Source organism: Schistocerca cancellata, chromosome 8, assembly GCF_023864275.1.
Source record: "Schistocerca cancellata isolate TAMUIC-IGC-003103 chromosome 8, iqSchCanc2.1, whole genome shotgun sequence".
In the NCBI taxonomy this organism is placed as follows: Eukaryota; Metazoa; Arthropoda; class Insecta; order Orthoptera; family Acrididae; genus Schistocerca; species Schistocerca cancellata.
Window position 1 is genome coordinate 502907215 of NC_064633.1, and position 18054 is coordinate 502925268.

An 18054-nucleotide genomic window follows, 5' to 3' on the forward strand; every position below is an offset into this window, starting at 1 on the left:
TACAGTGACGTGGTCAACGCTACCTTGTACAGCAACAACTTCTCTGACGCTGACATTAGCGTTATGGTCAACTGCACGAAGAATTGCCTCGTCCATTTCAGGTGTCCTCGTCGTTCTAGGTCTTCCCCAGTCGCGAGTCATAGGCTGGAATTTTCAGTGCTCCCTAAGACGCCGATCAATTGCTTCGAACGTCTTCCTGTCGGGACACCTTCGTTCTGGAAATCTGTCTCGATACAAACGTACCGCGCCACGGCTATTTCCCCGTGCTAATCCATACATCAAATGGGCATCTGCCAACTCCGCATTTGTAAACATTGCACTGACTGCAAAACCACGTTCGTGATGAACACTAACCTGTTGATGCTACGTACTAATCTGCTTGATGCTAGTATTGTAGAGCAATGAGTCGCATGTCAACACAAGCACCGAAGTCAACATTACCTTCCTTCAATTGGGCCAACTGGCGGTGAATCGATGAAGTACAGTACATACTGACGAAACTAAAATGAGCTCTAACATGGAAATTAAGCTTTTTTCTTTATTTGTGTGTGAGGAATGTTTCCTGAAAGTTTGGCCGTACCTTTTTGTAACACCCTGTGTAGGCATTGCCGACCGCAGCGCCGCATTCTGCCTGTTTACACATCTGTGCATGTGAATACGCATGCCCCACCTTTGGCGCGTCAGTGTATGTATAAACAACAAATGCATCCACCGAACTAGAAAACTGCCCATTTTCCAGAGAGGATAAATACTAAAATGCTAGCACGGTAGCAGAGTAGCTCAGCATTGAATAGCATTTGTGAGGAGTTAATGTTGTAGTCTGCTGACCAATATTTACTTGCTATGTACTCACATTATAACGGTGTACAAAAGACTGAAGACGGAAACAGTCGACGAACATCTGAGATATCTGTTTATAGCGTAGCAGAGACATACACGAAGAACGACTGAGGCTTGGAGAGTTAATAACGCTACCCGGATAATTAATAAGGTATGCCATAAACGACGTACGGATGCTGGGGAGGAGCTTATCCAAATACGTGGTGTACCAAACGTTGCGAGGGGGATGTTTTAGAAAATCTTCTATCTTCACTGATGGGACGCCGCCAGTACCGGTCACTACCTTATGAAAATACTTTTGCGAATCTGATTTATACCCAAAGTCATGAAATAATCTACCAGATGTGTAGTGAGGAGAAACACAATGTGCAGAAACTTGGACATTTGCATGTGAAGTGCTTCTGACAAGGGAAAGTACCCATAGCAATCCCCTCAGATTTAGTGGTGACTTGGCCCATTGGATAGTCCGTCAAAAAATGAACACAGATCAAGGATGAAGACGTACTGAGCTGTGAAAAAAAAAAGGAAAATAGAAACAGTGAACGGTCCAGCATTAATATGTGTAGCATCGAGCGAATGTTGAGTTAATGACCGTCGTGTGGTCGCGGTGTTACACTGCAAAAGGGGGGCTCAGGATTCAAATCGCCCTTGAGCACCTTTATTTCAGAAAACTACGAATTGACCGTCTGGTCATTGACGTATCTTTTCGCTGTATTCATATTTGTGGAAATGTCGTGGCGTAATGTCCGTTTCCATCGGTGACGTGAACCAAGGGAGCTCCAGAGTACGTATCTCCTATTTGTCCTACAGAGGTATCACATGTTATGCCTTTTGCGTTCTGTTTTGGAAGTTTTAACTCTTGATGTTATTCGTTATAACATAGTTCACACGCACTTATTCGTTGTTTTCACTTCTGTCAGAGGTGTATGCGGTATATCGCCTGCTCTCACTATTCATCACATTTACTTGCGACAGTAATATGTTCTTACCGTATGACTGATATTCTTTGATGAATAGTGAAAATGTGAATGTATGTCCTATACATAGTCCATCCATTTATTTTGATGAGTGAGTTTTCATCAAAATATATGAGGTAAAAGGGCCTATAATTTGACGCCATTGACTTGGAAGTTTAGGTTTTTTACACCGCCGGGGTACTGTTGAGTTCAGTATTTGACATAAATTCAAACTCGATACTTCTACTTGTTCCTCAGAACAAGGGTCTCAACAGACAGACAGACGGACAAAAAATGGCAAAAAATAAGCGTTTGTGTGATATAATTACTAATTAACGATGTTCGCATTTTTACCGTTAGTGTTATTGCAAAACCTTTCTTCTTCACAATTTTTCATGATTCTTGCTGAACGGGAAGAACGATCTATGAATTTTGATAAATTATTTTCCGGGTTCAAAATATGCGCGATCCATGGCAGTATCTTTTGATTTCATTGACATATAAGCAAAAGAATTTTCGCCGCCAATTGACCACACACAATTGTATTTGACTTAAATTTCATTTTGATATCTTTGCCCGTTCCTGAGAAAAATAGGTCTTAATAGGTGGCAATACAGACAGAGAATAACGCGGTCCTGTAAAGTGTTCCGTTTTCACTGATTGATTACTGACCCCCAAAAACATAAAAAAGTAAAATTGCGACGGGGAAGTTTACAGATGCATATAATACCCTGCATGTTCAACTACGAAGTGCAAAACACTTAAAAATATTCAAAGAGAATTTTGTGGGATTTTATTTAATCAGGAGGAAGCAATAACAGTGCCTTCTGTCCCCTCTTGTCTGCAAAGAAACTACGTTTATTGTGTTCGCAAAAATGTCCTGTTCATTTTTTTCTACAGGACCAGTAGTTTGCGCGTGGCGAGCGAGTCAATATGGAAATCTCAAGTGTGATTCCTGAAGGACAGATATAACAATGTGGGTTGTACACTAGGTTAGAGGCAGCTGAATAACCCTGCGCAATGTGTGGACTATTAACGTCAATAAAACACTAAATACTAATTCATGACCAATTAGTTCCTGATATCAAAGTGCTATGTTTCCGATTATCTACGACACGTATGATTCTGACTTCTAGGTGTAGAAGGAACTGTGTATACATCAGATCGTAAACAGTTTATCAGCCAGGAGATTCATTTCGTGACGATTAATGTAAAATGTCATAGCTAGTAATGGCAGTAAGATCACTTTGAATAGTTGGTGGTGGCTTAGGGGCTAATCATTCAAAAAATTACCACTCGAATAAGTCAGTTTTGAACTTTAGAAGGAATGATTGCACGCTTTTAAAGGACAACGTGCAACTGCAGCTACCGACAGATATAAGGTTCATAGATCTGTGGTCGGATTATTAGTGAAAACTGAAATTCATTTGCAGTATTCAGAGTACTTGTACGAGGTCGATAACTGACTGTTTGTCTTGAATGTCTTCGTCTAGTTCACAATTTAAGCTGTATCAGATTTGAATTTCGATTGAGAACAAATTATATTTCTGCAAAAAAATAAATAAATAAATAAATAAAATAAAAAATAAATTACTTGATATTTTTTTGATAGTGTGACTCCAGACACTACGAACATATTTGCTCACCTTGATAGCTATTAGTGAATCAAATGTAACAGAACTTCCCTCTGTTCTGTCTACATGTCAATTTACACAAACCTTTATATGTGAACAGCCTAAACGTAGCTTCTAATGACATAAGCTTTTTTTGGTTACTTTCCGTGTTTAAGGAATTATGTATGATTTAAATATGGGATAAGACTGGATTTATGTAAAAATCTCATAATTGGTTTCAAGATTTATGTATCATTTTGATGAAGGAGACTGAACAACATTAGGTAGTGTTGGTTTGATGGGATCGATTAGTTGTTGTATGAAATCAATTTTCTGGTTTGCATACAGTTTACGTTCGAAGAAAAATGTTATTGACGTCTCCTACTCGTACTCCATAACATCCACCACAAGAATCAGCTCCAACATATATTTGGTGAAGATGGCTGTGAAATGGTCCATGAATAAATCCCATTCGAATTATGGAACATTTTGTTTATTTATTTGTACATATAAATCTCTTTCTCACTACATCTACATCTACAAACTCCACAAGCCACCATAGAACGTGTGGCGGAGACTGCCCAATACCACTACAAGTCATTTGCTCTCGTGTTCCACCCTCAAGTTGAGCGAGGGAAGAGATGGTTCTCACGCGAAGTTTAGGTTGGCGGCAGTAGAATCTTTCTGCAGTCAAATGCCGATTCTCTAAATTTCCTCAACAGTGCTCCACGGAAAGAAGATACCCGTATGAGTTCCCGAAGAATCTCCGTACTTATTCGAACCTACCGGTAACAAATGTAGCAGACCGCTTCTGAACTGCACCGATGTTTCCCTTTAATCTGATGTGTTGCGGATCCCACAGACCCGAACAGTAGTCAACAATGGGTCGCACTAATATCTTACATGTGATCTCCCTTACAGAAGAACCACACTTTCCTATAATTCTCCTAGTACACCGAAGACCGAAGTCGACCGTTCGCGTTCGCCTACCCTACAATAGTCATTACATGCTCATTCCGTATTTTATTGCTTTGCAGAGTTACGCCTAGATGTTCACTCGACGCGACTGCGTCAAGTAACACGATACTAATGCTGTACTCGAACAGTGTGGACTTTTTCTCCTACTCACCTGAATTAACTTACATTTTTCTACCCTTAGACCTCAGCGCCATTCATCACACGAACTAGGAATCTTCTATCCTCCTACAGTCACTCAACAACGGCACTTTCCCACCATAAACCAACAGCAGCAGCAGCTAACATACAGAGACTGCTGCTTACGCTGTCCGACAGCTCATATATATATTTAGAGAGAGAGAGAGAGAAATTAACAGCGGTCCTATAGCACTTCCGTGGCAAACTTCTGACGATACCCTTGTCTCTCATGAATACTCTCTGTCGAGGACATTATACTGAGTTCTGTTGCATAAGAAATCTTCGAGCCACTCACATTCCTTGAGACCTATTCAGTATGCTTCTACAGGGTGTTTCAAAAATGACCGGTATATTTGAAACGGCAATAAAAACTAAACGATCAGCGATAGAAATACACCGTTTGTTGCAATATGCTTGGGACAACAGTACATTTTCAGGCGGACAAACTTTCGAAATCACAGTAGTTACAATTTTCAACAACAGATGGCGCTGCGGTCTGGGAAACTCTATAGTACGATATTTTCCACATATCCACCATGCGTAGCAATAATATGGCGTAGTCTCTGAATGAAATTACCCGAAACCTTTGACAACGTGTCTGGCGGAATGGCTTCACATGCAGATGAGATGTACTGCTTCAGCTGTTCCATTGTTTCTGGATTCTGGCGGTACACCTGGTCTTTCAAGTGTCCCCACAGAAATAAGTCACAGGGGTTCATGTCTGGCGAATAGGGAGGCCAATCCACGCCGCCTTCTGTATGTTTCGGATAGCCCAAAGCAATCACACGATCATCGAAATATTCATTCAGGTAATTAAAGACGTCGGCCGTGCGATGTGGCCGGGCACCATCTTGCATAAACTACGAGGTGTTCGCAGTGTCGTCTAAGGCAGTTTGTACCGCCACAAATTCACGAAGAATGTCCAGATAGCGTGATGCAGTAATCGTTTCGGATCTGAAAAATGGGCCAATGGAAGAAATGGCGGCCCAGACCAGTACTTTTTGAGCATGCAGGGACGATGGGACTGCAACATGGGGCTTTTCGGTTCCCCATATGCGCCAGTTCTGTTTATTGACGAAGCCGTCCAGGTAAAAATAAGCTTCGTCAGTAAACCAAATGCTGCCCACATGCATATCGCCGTCATCAGTCCTGTGCACTACATCGTTAGCGAATGTCTCTCGTGCAGCAATGGTAACGGCGCTGAGGGGTTGCCGCGTTTGAATTTTGTATGGATAGAGGTGTAAACTCTGGCGCATGAGACGATACGTGGACGTTGGCGTCATTTGGACCGCAGCTGCAACACGGCGAACGGAAACCCGAGGCCGCTGTTGGATCACCTGCTGCACTAGCTGCACGTTGCCCTCTGTGCTTGCCGTACGCAGTCGCCCTACCTTTCCAGCACGTTCATCCGTCACGTTACGTCCGTTGAAATTTTTCAAACAGATCCTTTATTGTATCGCTTTTCGGTCCTTTGGTTACATTAAACCTCCGTTGAAAACTTCGTCTTGTTGCAACAACACTGTGTTCTAGGCGGTGGAATTCCAACATCAGAAAAATCCTCTGTTTTAAGGAATAAACCATGTTGTCCACAGCACACTTGCACGTTGTGAACAGCAAACGCTTACAGCAGAAAGACGACGTACAGAATGGCGCACCCACAGACTGCGCCATATTATTGCTACGCATGGTGGATATGTGGAAAATATCGTACTATAGAGTTTCCCAGACCGCATCGCCATCTGTTGTTGAAAATTGTAACTACTGTGATTTCGAAAGTTTGTCCGCCTGAAAATGTACTGTTGTCCCAAGCATATTGCAACAAACCGTGTATTTCTATCGCTGCTCGTTTAGTATGTATTGCCGTTTCAAATATACCGGTCATTTTTGAAACACCCTGTATATTCGTCAACAGTCGGCAATCAGGCACAGTGTCAAATGCATACGGAAATCTGTGTATGGAATCCGTCTGTTGCCCTTCACCCATGTTTCACACGATTTCATGTAAGAAAAGGACAAGCTGAGTTTCGCACGAGTGATCTTATGTAAAACATTATTGGTTTGTGGACAGAAGCTTTCCCCTCTCATGGAAATGTATTATATTTAAAACGAGAATGTGTTCAACGATTCGGCGGCAAACAGATATTGATTTGTAAGTTTGGGAATCCGTTCCTTACTCCTCCTAAATGCAGGAACCATCTGTACTTTTGTCCAGTCGCTTCGGGCTTGGCGCTTGAAGAGACATTCGGGAAGCCACGTAAGGGGCCAGTGGTGTAAAGTTCTTTTTGTAAAACCGAACTGGGATTCCATCAGGACCTAGAGATTTCTTTCAATCGTTTCCCTACAACAGGAATACTTATTATTACGACGTACATACGGCAGTCTCATATATAAGATATTGAACAGAAAACAATTTAACCATTGGGTTCCACAATTTACAAGCATATCTCACCTCAATTTTGTTACAGATTCCATCCGTATAACAGAAGGTTACAAATTGTAATATATGCTGCATATTTACAATTTATTTCTACAATTAAAAGAATTAATTATGTATATTTGAGTATGAGATACAGAGAGACTGAATAACGACAGTTTTGCAGCAGGTAGAATATCAAGTATTATTCGAAGGTACGTATTTCGGACAGAGATTTTATGTCGTGGTAATATGTGGTATAGATTCGTTCCTACATGTTTTTGGGACAATGTGGTGTTTCAGTGACTAACATGTACATAACTGTTTGACCTTACCAATTTCGTTTTGAGCAAAAAGTTTTATTATCGTAGTATAACCCATTTGACACGCCTGACTGCTTCCAGTATATAAATTCATGAAAGAAATAAGAATTGGTCAAGGTGCTGGTCTGTAAACGAAGGTTTGCATTGTTTACTGCTGCTTGCTTATTTCGTTATCCATATAACTGCCTTTCGTTTTCTGGAAACTGTTTTGGACTGATATCCATCACCCGAGGACATGATACTTTACCTCTGTAATGAATGTGCAAGAGTAAAGTATACGGGCCTAACGGTTATAGCATGAATGCTATTGCAAATAAATCTTACCACAAAAATTGTTTTTACAAGTTCTGAGTAGAAGGATCGCAACTGTATGGAACCAGGACTTAGAGAGATTGTTAGTCTGTATTTCTATATCTACATCTTCGTGGTTACTCTCTAAATTACACTTCAATGGTTGGAAGAGGGTTCATCGAACCACCTTCTTAATAATTCTGTCGCTCCATTCTCGAACAGCGCGTGTGTGATGATCGTTTCTCCTTATATAGGTCTGCGTCAACAAAATATTTTCGCATTCGGAAGAGAAGAAAGTTAATGAGAAGATCCTGCCGCAACGAGAAACATCTTTGTTTTACTGATGTCGTACCCAAGGTCTGTATTATCACCGTGATACCCTCTTACGATAGTACAAAACGAACTGCCCCTCTTTGAAGTTTCTCGGTGTATTCCTTTAATGCTATCTGGTAAGGATCCCACACCGCGCAGCGGTACTCCGAAAGCGGACTGAAAGCGTAGTGTAGGCAGTCTCTTTTGTACATCTGTTGCATCTTGTAAGTGGTCTGTCAATAAGACGCAGTATTTGGTTCGTCCTCCTCGCAGTATTTTCTGTGTGATATTTTCAGTTTGTTCGTAATTCTAATCTTAGGTATTAAGTTGAATTTACGGCTTTTGTAACTGAATGATTATCGTGCAGCAGAAGGTTAACAGATTCCTGTTAGAACTCATGTGCACAATCTGACACCTTCCATTATTTAGGGGAATTAGCCAATTTTCGCTCCATAGAGGCATCTTATTTATTTGTGAACAACATTTCCCTTTACTACGTATTGATGAGTGATATTTTTGTTTGTATTGGTGCCCTGTTATTCTATACAATGCAGTCTTCAGGTCTGATGCCAGTAATGAAATGTTTCTGATTGTTCCGTGTTGAGCAGTGGTCTTCTCTAAGTCATCGACTATTTATTCATATTTAGTATTTACCATGGACTTTGTAGAGAAATTGTTAAACAAACTGACCCAACGTGCTCTCATATGTCGTCAGCTGCACAAAATGCATTACAACCAACTGACTGTGTGGCAGATGAGCGACTGTGCTGTGAAAGGCGATGCAAGGTTTACAACGCATCGCTACAAGTAACCGTGTACAAGTAATCGGCTAACTTTAAACAGTCTATTCATTAAAATACACACATTAAAATTCGAGGCCATGCTTAATAACGATGTCTCCGAACTTTTTGTGTGAAAACTCTTAAAACTTTTAAAATAAAACAAACATTATTAACATTCTACATCTATATTCTTTATTACTGCATATTCAATGATGGAAAAAACCGCAAAACCAAAAAATAATTAATATAGAGGAATGAAATTTCGGGAATACATCTAAGTAACATATGTAAGTGATTAATACTGAATGATAGTACATAAACGTAAACGAGAGATAAGCAATTGTAATGTGAAATTCTGGTACATTGATAATTAGTGTAACAACCACAATGTAGAATGCAAGCATGGAAATGTCGATTCATTGTGCTACAGAAGTGCTTGACGTCAGTATGTGTGATAAAGTTCTTCGCCCGTTGGACTTGGTCGGTCAATATAGGGACCGCTAATGCTCTTTGTGGATGACGCTGGATTTGTCGCCCGGTGATGTCCTATATGTGCTCGATTTGACACAGATTTGGTGATGGAGCAGGCCAAGGCAACATCTACAAACTCTGTAGAGCAAGTTTAGGAACAAAAATGGTATGTGGTCGAGGTTTATCCTGTTGGAAAACGCACCATGCAATGCTGCTCATGATTGGCAGCACGACTGGTCGAATTACCATACTGACGTAGGATTACGCAGTCTGGATGCTTGGTTAACCACGAGAGCACTCCGAATCACACCCCTGACCATAACTACAGGTGCAGGACCAGTATATCCAGCACATAGACAGCTTGGTTGCAGACCATCAACTGGCCTCCTTCTAACCAACAGACGGCCATCTCTGGCACCGACACAATACCAGCTTTCTTCAGAAAACACAACAGACCTCCTCCCAGCACTCCACTGAGCTCTTGCTTGACACCACAGACTGTGTTTTGGGTCTCCACGTACGCGTACACCATAATTACTCTACCAAGCGAACGTTGGGGTTACACTCGTCTGGAATGAGTCATTCCCGGGGGGAGGGGGGTCCACAGGGGTCCGAACTGCACAATAACCCTGGGTTACGTGTGAGGCGGAAGTGGGGTGAGAGGGTGCTGTAGCATGTTCTGGGGTTCTGTACCACTGGGGGGCTACGGCGGGGACGAAGCCTCTCAGCCATTTCTAGGTCCCCATACATACATACGTACAACCGATTTGTAATAGTTCGCTGTGTCATGGTGGTGCCAACTGCTGCTCAGAATGCTGCTGCAGGTGAAGGACAATGCACCAGAACCATAAGCCGAGCAAGACGGTCTTCAGTCTCGGTAGTGCCACGATGTCATCCGGAGCCCAGTCTTGTTGCCTGGCCTTTGCTACCAGCAATCATGTATAGTGGCAACTTTCCTCTCAAATATTTCTGTAATATCGCAGAATTAACGACCAGCTACTTGTAGCCCTATGAAATAATCTCGTTCAAACTCAGTGTGGTGCAGATAATGTCATCTCCTTAAGGGATTCTTGGCTAACGTCAACTCACCATGTCCAGACTTAAAGGTAACTAACGTTTCAAGACCGCTACAGCGTGTATTTAAAGTAAACGTGATTTTCGGCCTCCCAGTGGTGCAAAATTTGAATTGACATGTTTCTGATGTAGAAACACGCTTACCAACTTCCGTTTATGTCACACTACTCTTTTACAGTGTTGCGATTCTTTTTCTGTCAGTGTATATGAAATGGTATTTAAATACAATAATTTAAAGTGAAATAATGTTATACATTTTACAAAGTTACATGAGTGGCTAACAAATGGCACCATGGACTAGTCAAGTATCGTAGATGCGGGGGTTCGGAAAGGAAAAGAAAAAAAAAAAAATTTCTTGAGCCTGAAGCCTTGGTAATACACCACAAGCATTCAGAAGTAATTGAAGAACATTAAACTGCAATCCTCTTCATCTCCGAGTACCTAGCACAACCTATATCGTCTTGAGCCTGATAACTGTATTCGTCTCCACGATTTTTAACCACCCCCCCCCCCTCCCAACGCTCCGTTATAGTACTAAACTGGTGATGATTTTATGTCTTAGAATGCGTCCTACCAACCGATCCCCTCTTCTAGTCAGGTTGTGATAGCAATATCTTTTCTCCCCAGTTCTGTTCAGTACCCCCTCATTAGCTTCGCCACCTACCCATCTAATCTCAAGTATTCTTCTACAGCACCCCATTTCAAAAACATCTTCTCTCTTCTTGTCTAAGCTGTTTATCGTCCGTGTTTCACTTTCGTACATGGGTACACTCCACGCAAACACTTTCAGGAAAGTCTTCCTGCAGGCCGCTGTGACCGAGAGGCTCTAGGCGCTTCAGCCCGGAACTGCGCTGCTGCTACGGTTGCAGGTTCGTATCCTGCCTCGGGCACGGATGTTTGTGATGTCCTTAGGTTAGTTAGGTTTAATTAGTTCCAAGTCTAGGTGACTGATGACCACAGATGTTAAGTCCCATAGTGCTTAGAGCCATTTGAACCATTCTGAAAAGACTTGCTGGCACATCAGTCCATTCTGTCTTCCTTTCTTGGGGCCTTGTCCCGCTTCAACGCGGGGTCGCCCATATTATTACAGATTTGGCAATGTTAGTGAAATAGGGTGGCCGGATGCCCTTCCTGCCACCACCCCCAAACCCCCCGGAACGTAAGTAGTTTTCCCCAGCTGTCTGTGAACGTCTGCAAATGTCTGTGAGTCGTGTAACTGAGACGTAATGTGGAGACCAGACTGGTATTCACCTAGCGGATGTGGAAAACCACCTGAAAATTACATCCAGGTTGGCTGCCATACCGGCCCTCGTCATTAATCCGCCGGGTGGGTTCAATCTGGGACCAGCACACCTATCCGAGTGCAGGAATCAGCGTATTAGCGCTCTCGGCTACCCTGGTGGCTCTTCAGTCCATATTCGATTTAACGAATTTCTGTTTTTCAGAATCGCATTTGTTGTAATGTATGTGTATAAGACTTATGTATGTATGACTTATACACTCCTGGAAATGGAAAAAAGAACACACTGACACCGGTGTGTCAGACCCACCATACTTGCTCCGGACACTGCGAGAGGGCTGTACAAGCAATGATCACACGCACGGCACAGCGGACACACCAGGAACCGCGGTGTTGGCCGTCGAATGGCGCTAGCTGCGCAGCATTTGTGCACCGCCGCCGTCAGTGTCAGCCAGTTTGCCGTGGCATACGGAGCTCCATCGCAGTCTTTAACACTGGTAGCATGCCGCGACAGCGTGGACGTGAACCGTATGTGCAGTTGACGGACTTTGAGCGAGGGCGTATAGTGGGCATGCGGGAGGCCGGGTGGACGTACCGCCGAATTGCTCAGCACGTGGGGCGTGAGGTCTCCACAGTACATCGATGTTGTCACCAGTGGTCGGCGGAAGGTGCACGTGCCCGTCGACCTGGGACCGGACCGCAGCGACGCACGGATGCACGCCAAGACCGTAGGATCCTACGCAGTGCCGTAGGGGACCGCACCGCCACTTCCCAGCAAATTAGGGACACTGTTGCTCCTGGGGTATCGGCGAGGACCATTCGCAACCGTCTCCATGAAACTGGGCTACGGTTCCGCACACCGTTAGGCCGTCTTCCGCTCACGCACCAACATCGTGCAGCCCGCCTCCAGTGGTGTCGCGACAGGCGTGAATGGAGGGACGAATGGACCGAGGCACACAGGGCCAACACCCGACATCATGGTGTGGGGAGCGATCTCCTACACTGGCCGTACACCACTGGTGATCGTCGAGGGGACACTGAATAGTGCACGGTACGTCCAAACCGTCATCGAACCCATCGTTCTACCATTCCTAGACCGGCAAGGGAACTTGCTGTTCCAACAGGACAATGCACGTCCGCATGTATCCCGTGCCACCCAACGTGCTCTAGAAGGTGTAAGTCAACTACCCTGGCCAGCAAGATCTCCGGATCTGTCCCCCATTGAGCATGTTTGGGACTGGATGAAGCGTCGTCTCACGCGGTCTGCACGTCCAGCACGAACGCTGGTCCGACTGAGGCGCCAGGTGGAAATGGCATGGCAAGCCGTTCCACAGGACTACATCCAGCATCTCTACGATCGTCTCCATGGGAGAATAGCAGCCTGCATTGCTGCGAAAGGTGGATATATACTGTACTAGTGCCGACATTGTGCATGCTCTGTTGCCTGTGTCTATGTGCCTGTGGTTCTGTCAGTGTGATCATGTGATGTATCTGACCCCAGGAATGTGTCAATAGAGTTTCCCCTTCCTGGGACAATGAATTCACGGTGTTCTTATTTCAATTTCCAGGAGTGTATATGTATGTATGTATTGTAACGACCTAGAAACGACGTAGTGGCCTCGCCTCTACTGTAGCCCCCAGTGGTACACAACCCCACAACATGCTACTGCAGTCCACTCACCTCATCGCCGCCCAACATCAAACCAAGTATTGTAGTGCGATTCGGCCCCCAGTGCCCCCGCCCCCCACCCCATCCTGGAACAGCTCATTCCAGACGAGTGTAGTCCCAATGTTTGTGTGGTAGAGTTATTATGGTGTATGCATACGTGGAGACAGTGTTTGCGAAGCAATAGTCGACATAGTGAGGTGCGGTGGAATAAGGGAATGAGCCCGCAATCGCCGAGGCAGATGGACAACCGCCTTGAAAACCATCCACAGGCTGGCCGGCACACCGGACGTCGACACTAATCCGCTGGGCGGATTCATGCTGACGACTGACATGCCTTCCAGCTATGGAAGCAGTGCTTTACGCCGTATGGCTTGCCGGGCAGGTTCTTGTCATTGCCAATCTACATTTTATATTCGCTCTATTTCGACCATCATCGGTTATTTTGCTGCCCAGATAGCAAAACCTATCTACTGCCTCAAGTGTCTCATTTCACAATCTAATTCCTACAGCATGACCTGATTTAATTCCACTACATTCCATTATCCTCGTTTTGCTATAGTTGATGTTGATCTAATATCCTTCCAAAACCCGGTCCATTCTGTTCAACGGTCCTTCCAAATTCTTTGCTGTCTGTGACAGAATTACTGTGTCATCGGCAAACCTCAATGTTTTTATTTCTTATCCCTGGACTTCAATTCCGACTCTAAATTTTTCTTTTCTTTCCTTTGCTGCTTGTTCCATATGCAGATCCAATAATACTGTTGATATACTACAACCCTCTCACGCTTCCTTCTCAACTACTGCTCCCCTTCCGTGCCCTACGACTCATATAACTGCCATCTCGTTTGTGTGCAAATTGTAAGTAGCCTTCCGCTGCCTGTGTATTACCCCTGACACCTTCAGAATTTTAAAGAGAGTATTCCAGTCAACAATGTTAAAAGATGTCTCTAAGTCCACAAGTGCTATAAACTAAGTTTGCGTTTCCTTAACCTGTCTTCTATAAGAAGTCATAGGGTCAGCATTGCCTCATGTGTTCCTACATTCGTCCATAATTCAAACTGATTTTCCTCGAGGTCGGCTCCTACAAGTCTTTCCAGAATTCGTGTTAGTATTTTGTAACCGTGACTTATTCAACTGATAGATCTGTAATTTTCACACATTTGACCTGTCACCTGAAAGAACCTGCTTTCTTTGGAATTGGAATTATTATATTCTTCATGATGTCTGAGGGTATTTCGATTGTATGATGCTCACTAGATAGAATAGTTCTTTCTAGGCTGGCTCACCCAGGGCTGTCATCAATTCTAACGGAATATCGTCTTATCCTGGAGACTTACTTCAACTTAGGTATTTCAGTGCTCTGTCAAAATCTTCGCACAGTATTTCATCTTCACCTATTCCTCTTCCATTTCCTGTAATACTGCCCTCAAGTACAAGTCCCTTCTATACACCATCTGTACACTCCTTCCATCTTTCTGCTTTCCCTTTCTTGCTTAGCACTTGTTTTCCATGTGAGCTCTTCATATTGATACAGACGTTTGTCTTTTCTGCATCGGTCACTTTCATTTTCCCGTAGGCGTGTTCTATCTTTCCCCTAGTGATGTATGCTTCTAGATCCTTACATTCGACCTCTAGCCGTTCTTGCTAAACCGTTATGCACTTCCTGTAAATCTTATTTTTTATGTCATTATGTTCCCTTTCTCCCGTTTCGCTTACTGCATTTTTAAATTTTCTCCTTACATGAGTTAGGTTCAGTATCTGTTGTGTTACGCAATTATTTCTACAACCCCTCCTCTTTTTCCCTACTTGATCTTCAGCTGCCTTCACTATTTAATCTCTCAGAGCTACCCATTTTTCTTCTACTGTATTCTTTTTTCTTGTTTTTGAAAATTGTTCCCTAACATTCCCTCTGAAATTATGGTTTTCCCAGTTTATGTAGATCCCATCTCCTTAAATTCCTACCTTTTTGCAGTTTCTTCAGTTTTAATCTACAGTTCATCACAAATAAATTATCGTCAGTGACCACATTTGCCCCTGCAAATACCTTTCAGTTTAAAAGCTGGTTCGTAAATCCATGTCTTATCATTGTATAATCAATCTGAAACGTCCCGATATCTCCAGGTCTCTTTTATTATTCTTAAACGAAGTGTTAGCAATGATTCAATTATGCTTTGTGCAAAATTCTTCCAGCTGGCTTCCTCTTTGATTCCTTTCCCCGAACCCATATTGACCTACTATTTTTTCTTCTCTTTCTTTTCCTACCATCGGGCCCCAGGCCCCCATCACATCCTTCAACTATCTTCGTAATTTCTTTTATCTCATCACACATTTCTTGAATTTCTTCATCATCTGCGGAGCTAGTTGGCATATGAAATTGTACTGCTGTGGTGGAAAAGTATACTGTCTTATTTTTATTTAATTCAATTGGTGAAACGTTGTGTATTGTATAAACTACACGAAACGCTTTCTTGTGTCGTTCCATCGAACTTTATTTTTCGTATGACCTATATTTCTGACTGTAAACATAGATGTTGGACTATGAGCTTGTTTTTCAGTTCACATCTGATCCCAAAGATGACGCCCAAACAAATACTTGTCAAAGATTAAAGTGTCCACGTGTATTCATCTTTGCTTCAGTTCCTTCTCTGCAGTCAGCTGAGCACTGAAAATGTGCTTACAATCTGATACCTTGGTTTATGGAAATAAAAAGTTTTGTGAACCTTGCCAAAATAGTCTTTCGTTTAGATTATACTATTTGTCTTTAATTTCGGTAACTGATTCAATTAAAATGTTTATGGCGCTGAATGAATTTTGTGTAATCACAGATTTTTTTGTATTTATCGTGTTACTGTTTCAGAGATCTTAAACATACGCTAGCTAGTATCTGGCTCGAGACATTCTCAGTGTGAGGCGAGGAAAGCCACCTAGAGGAAGAGTGCTTACTTGAGAATTCAGCGACGCAGCTCAACTTCGGATCCGGCAGGCGAGGAAGACGTATTCTGGCAGCGAGCACTACTGCCGGGAAACTTCTTTAATATATTAGGCAACAGCGCGACGTGTGTGTGCGTGCAGAGGACTGGCGTACGTGCAGAGACGTGTGAGCACTGGCGCGAGTCGGAGGACGGCGCGCCTGTCACGCTCGGCCGTGGAGAGGCCGACTACAGTCCTATGGGGGGGGCGGGGGGGGGGGGGGAGAAAGTTGTACGAGTGGAGTATACAGCCTGAGCATCAGCACACGGTACTGGCTGCCTTGTGTTTGCCGTCAAGGGAGATCTTCCGATAGACTACGTTTGTTTAACTACCTGTATCAACAGACATGTCTGCGCTTGAAGAAGAGGGGTTCTATATACATGTCGATGATTTGATGACCTAAACTTCTCGGAGTTATCTTTTTAGAAAGCAGCTACGAAAAAAAATGTTTCCTGGCCGTTGTCATTATCACGAGGGTCTTCAAGAACTTATTCGTCCACTGTCTGTGTCAAAGCTTCACAATCGCTAAATACCGGGTGATCAAAAAGTCAGTATAAATTTGAAAACTGAATAAATCACGGAATAATGTAGATAGAGAGGTACAAATTGACACACACGCTTGGAATGAGATGGGGTTTTATTAGAACCAAAAAATTCCAAAAGTTCAAAAAATGTCCGACAGGTGGCGCTTCATCTTATCAGAATAGCAATAATTACCATAACAAAGTATGACAAAGAAAAGATGATGTTCTTTACAGGAAATGCTCAATATGTCCACCATCATTGCTCAACAATAGCTGCAGTCGAGGAATAATGTTGTGAACAGCACTGTAAAGCATGTCCGAAGTTATGGTGAGGCATTGGTGTCAGATGTTGTCTTTCAGCATCCCTAGAGATGTCGGTCGATCACGATACACTTGCGGCTTCAGGTAACCCCAAAGCCAATAATCGCACGGACTGAGGTCTGGGGGCCGGCCGCTGGTGGCCGAGCGGTTCTAGGCGCTTCAGTCTGGAACCGCGCGACCGCTACGGTCGCAGGTTCGAATCCTGCCTCGGGCATGGATGTGTGTGATATCCTTAGGTTAGTTAGGTTTAAGTAGTTCTAAGTTCTAGGGGACTGATGACCTGAGATGTTAAGTCCCATAGTGCTCAGAGCCATTTGAGGTCTGGGGACCTGGGAGGCCAAGCATGACGAAAGTGGCAGCTGAGCACGCCATCATCACCAAACGACGCTCGGAAGAGATCTTTCACGCGTCTAGGAATGTGGGGTGGTTCTAACAAAGCCCCATGTCATTCCAAGCATGTGTGTCAATTTTTACCTCTCTATCTACATTATTCCGTGGTTTATTAAGTTTTCAAATTTATTCTGACTTTATGATCACCCGGTTAAACGTTGTCTCCTTCTCCCCTTTCTCTCTGTCAATATCCTTCTCTCCTCTCCCTTTGTCCATCTGCTGCTACTCCGCCACTCTGCGCATCTCCTGCTGCGTCTTTCCATGTCCATTGCCTCGCCGTTTGCCGGCGGTGTGGCCGAGCGGTTCTACTCGCTTCAGTCTGGAACCGCGCGACCGCTACGTTTGCAGGTTCGAATCCTTCCTCGGGCATGGATGTGTGTGATGTCCTTAGGTTAGTTGGGTTTAAGTAGTTCTAAGTTCTAGGGGACTGACGACCTCAGGTGCGAAGTCCCATAGCGCTCAGAGCCATTTGAACCATTTGAACCCTCTCCGTTTCTCTGCCAATCTCCTCATCCACCTCCACCCCCTCCTCACTGAGAGCTTGGGCCATGTTGGTTGTTGGCGCCAACAATACTTTGATTGTGAACTGAAGTCGCTTAAAGTAAATAGACCTTTCTTGCTATTGGACCTGTGAGTATAGTAGCTTAAAAGACAGAATTTCATATAGTTTTAATCGGAATTTCAGAGGCATTGCAAAGTTTCGGACGAAT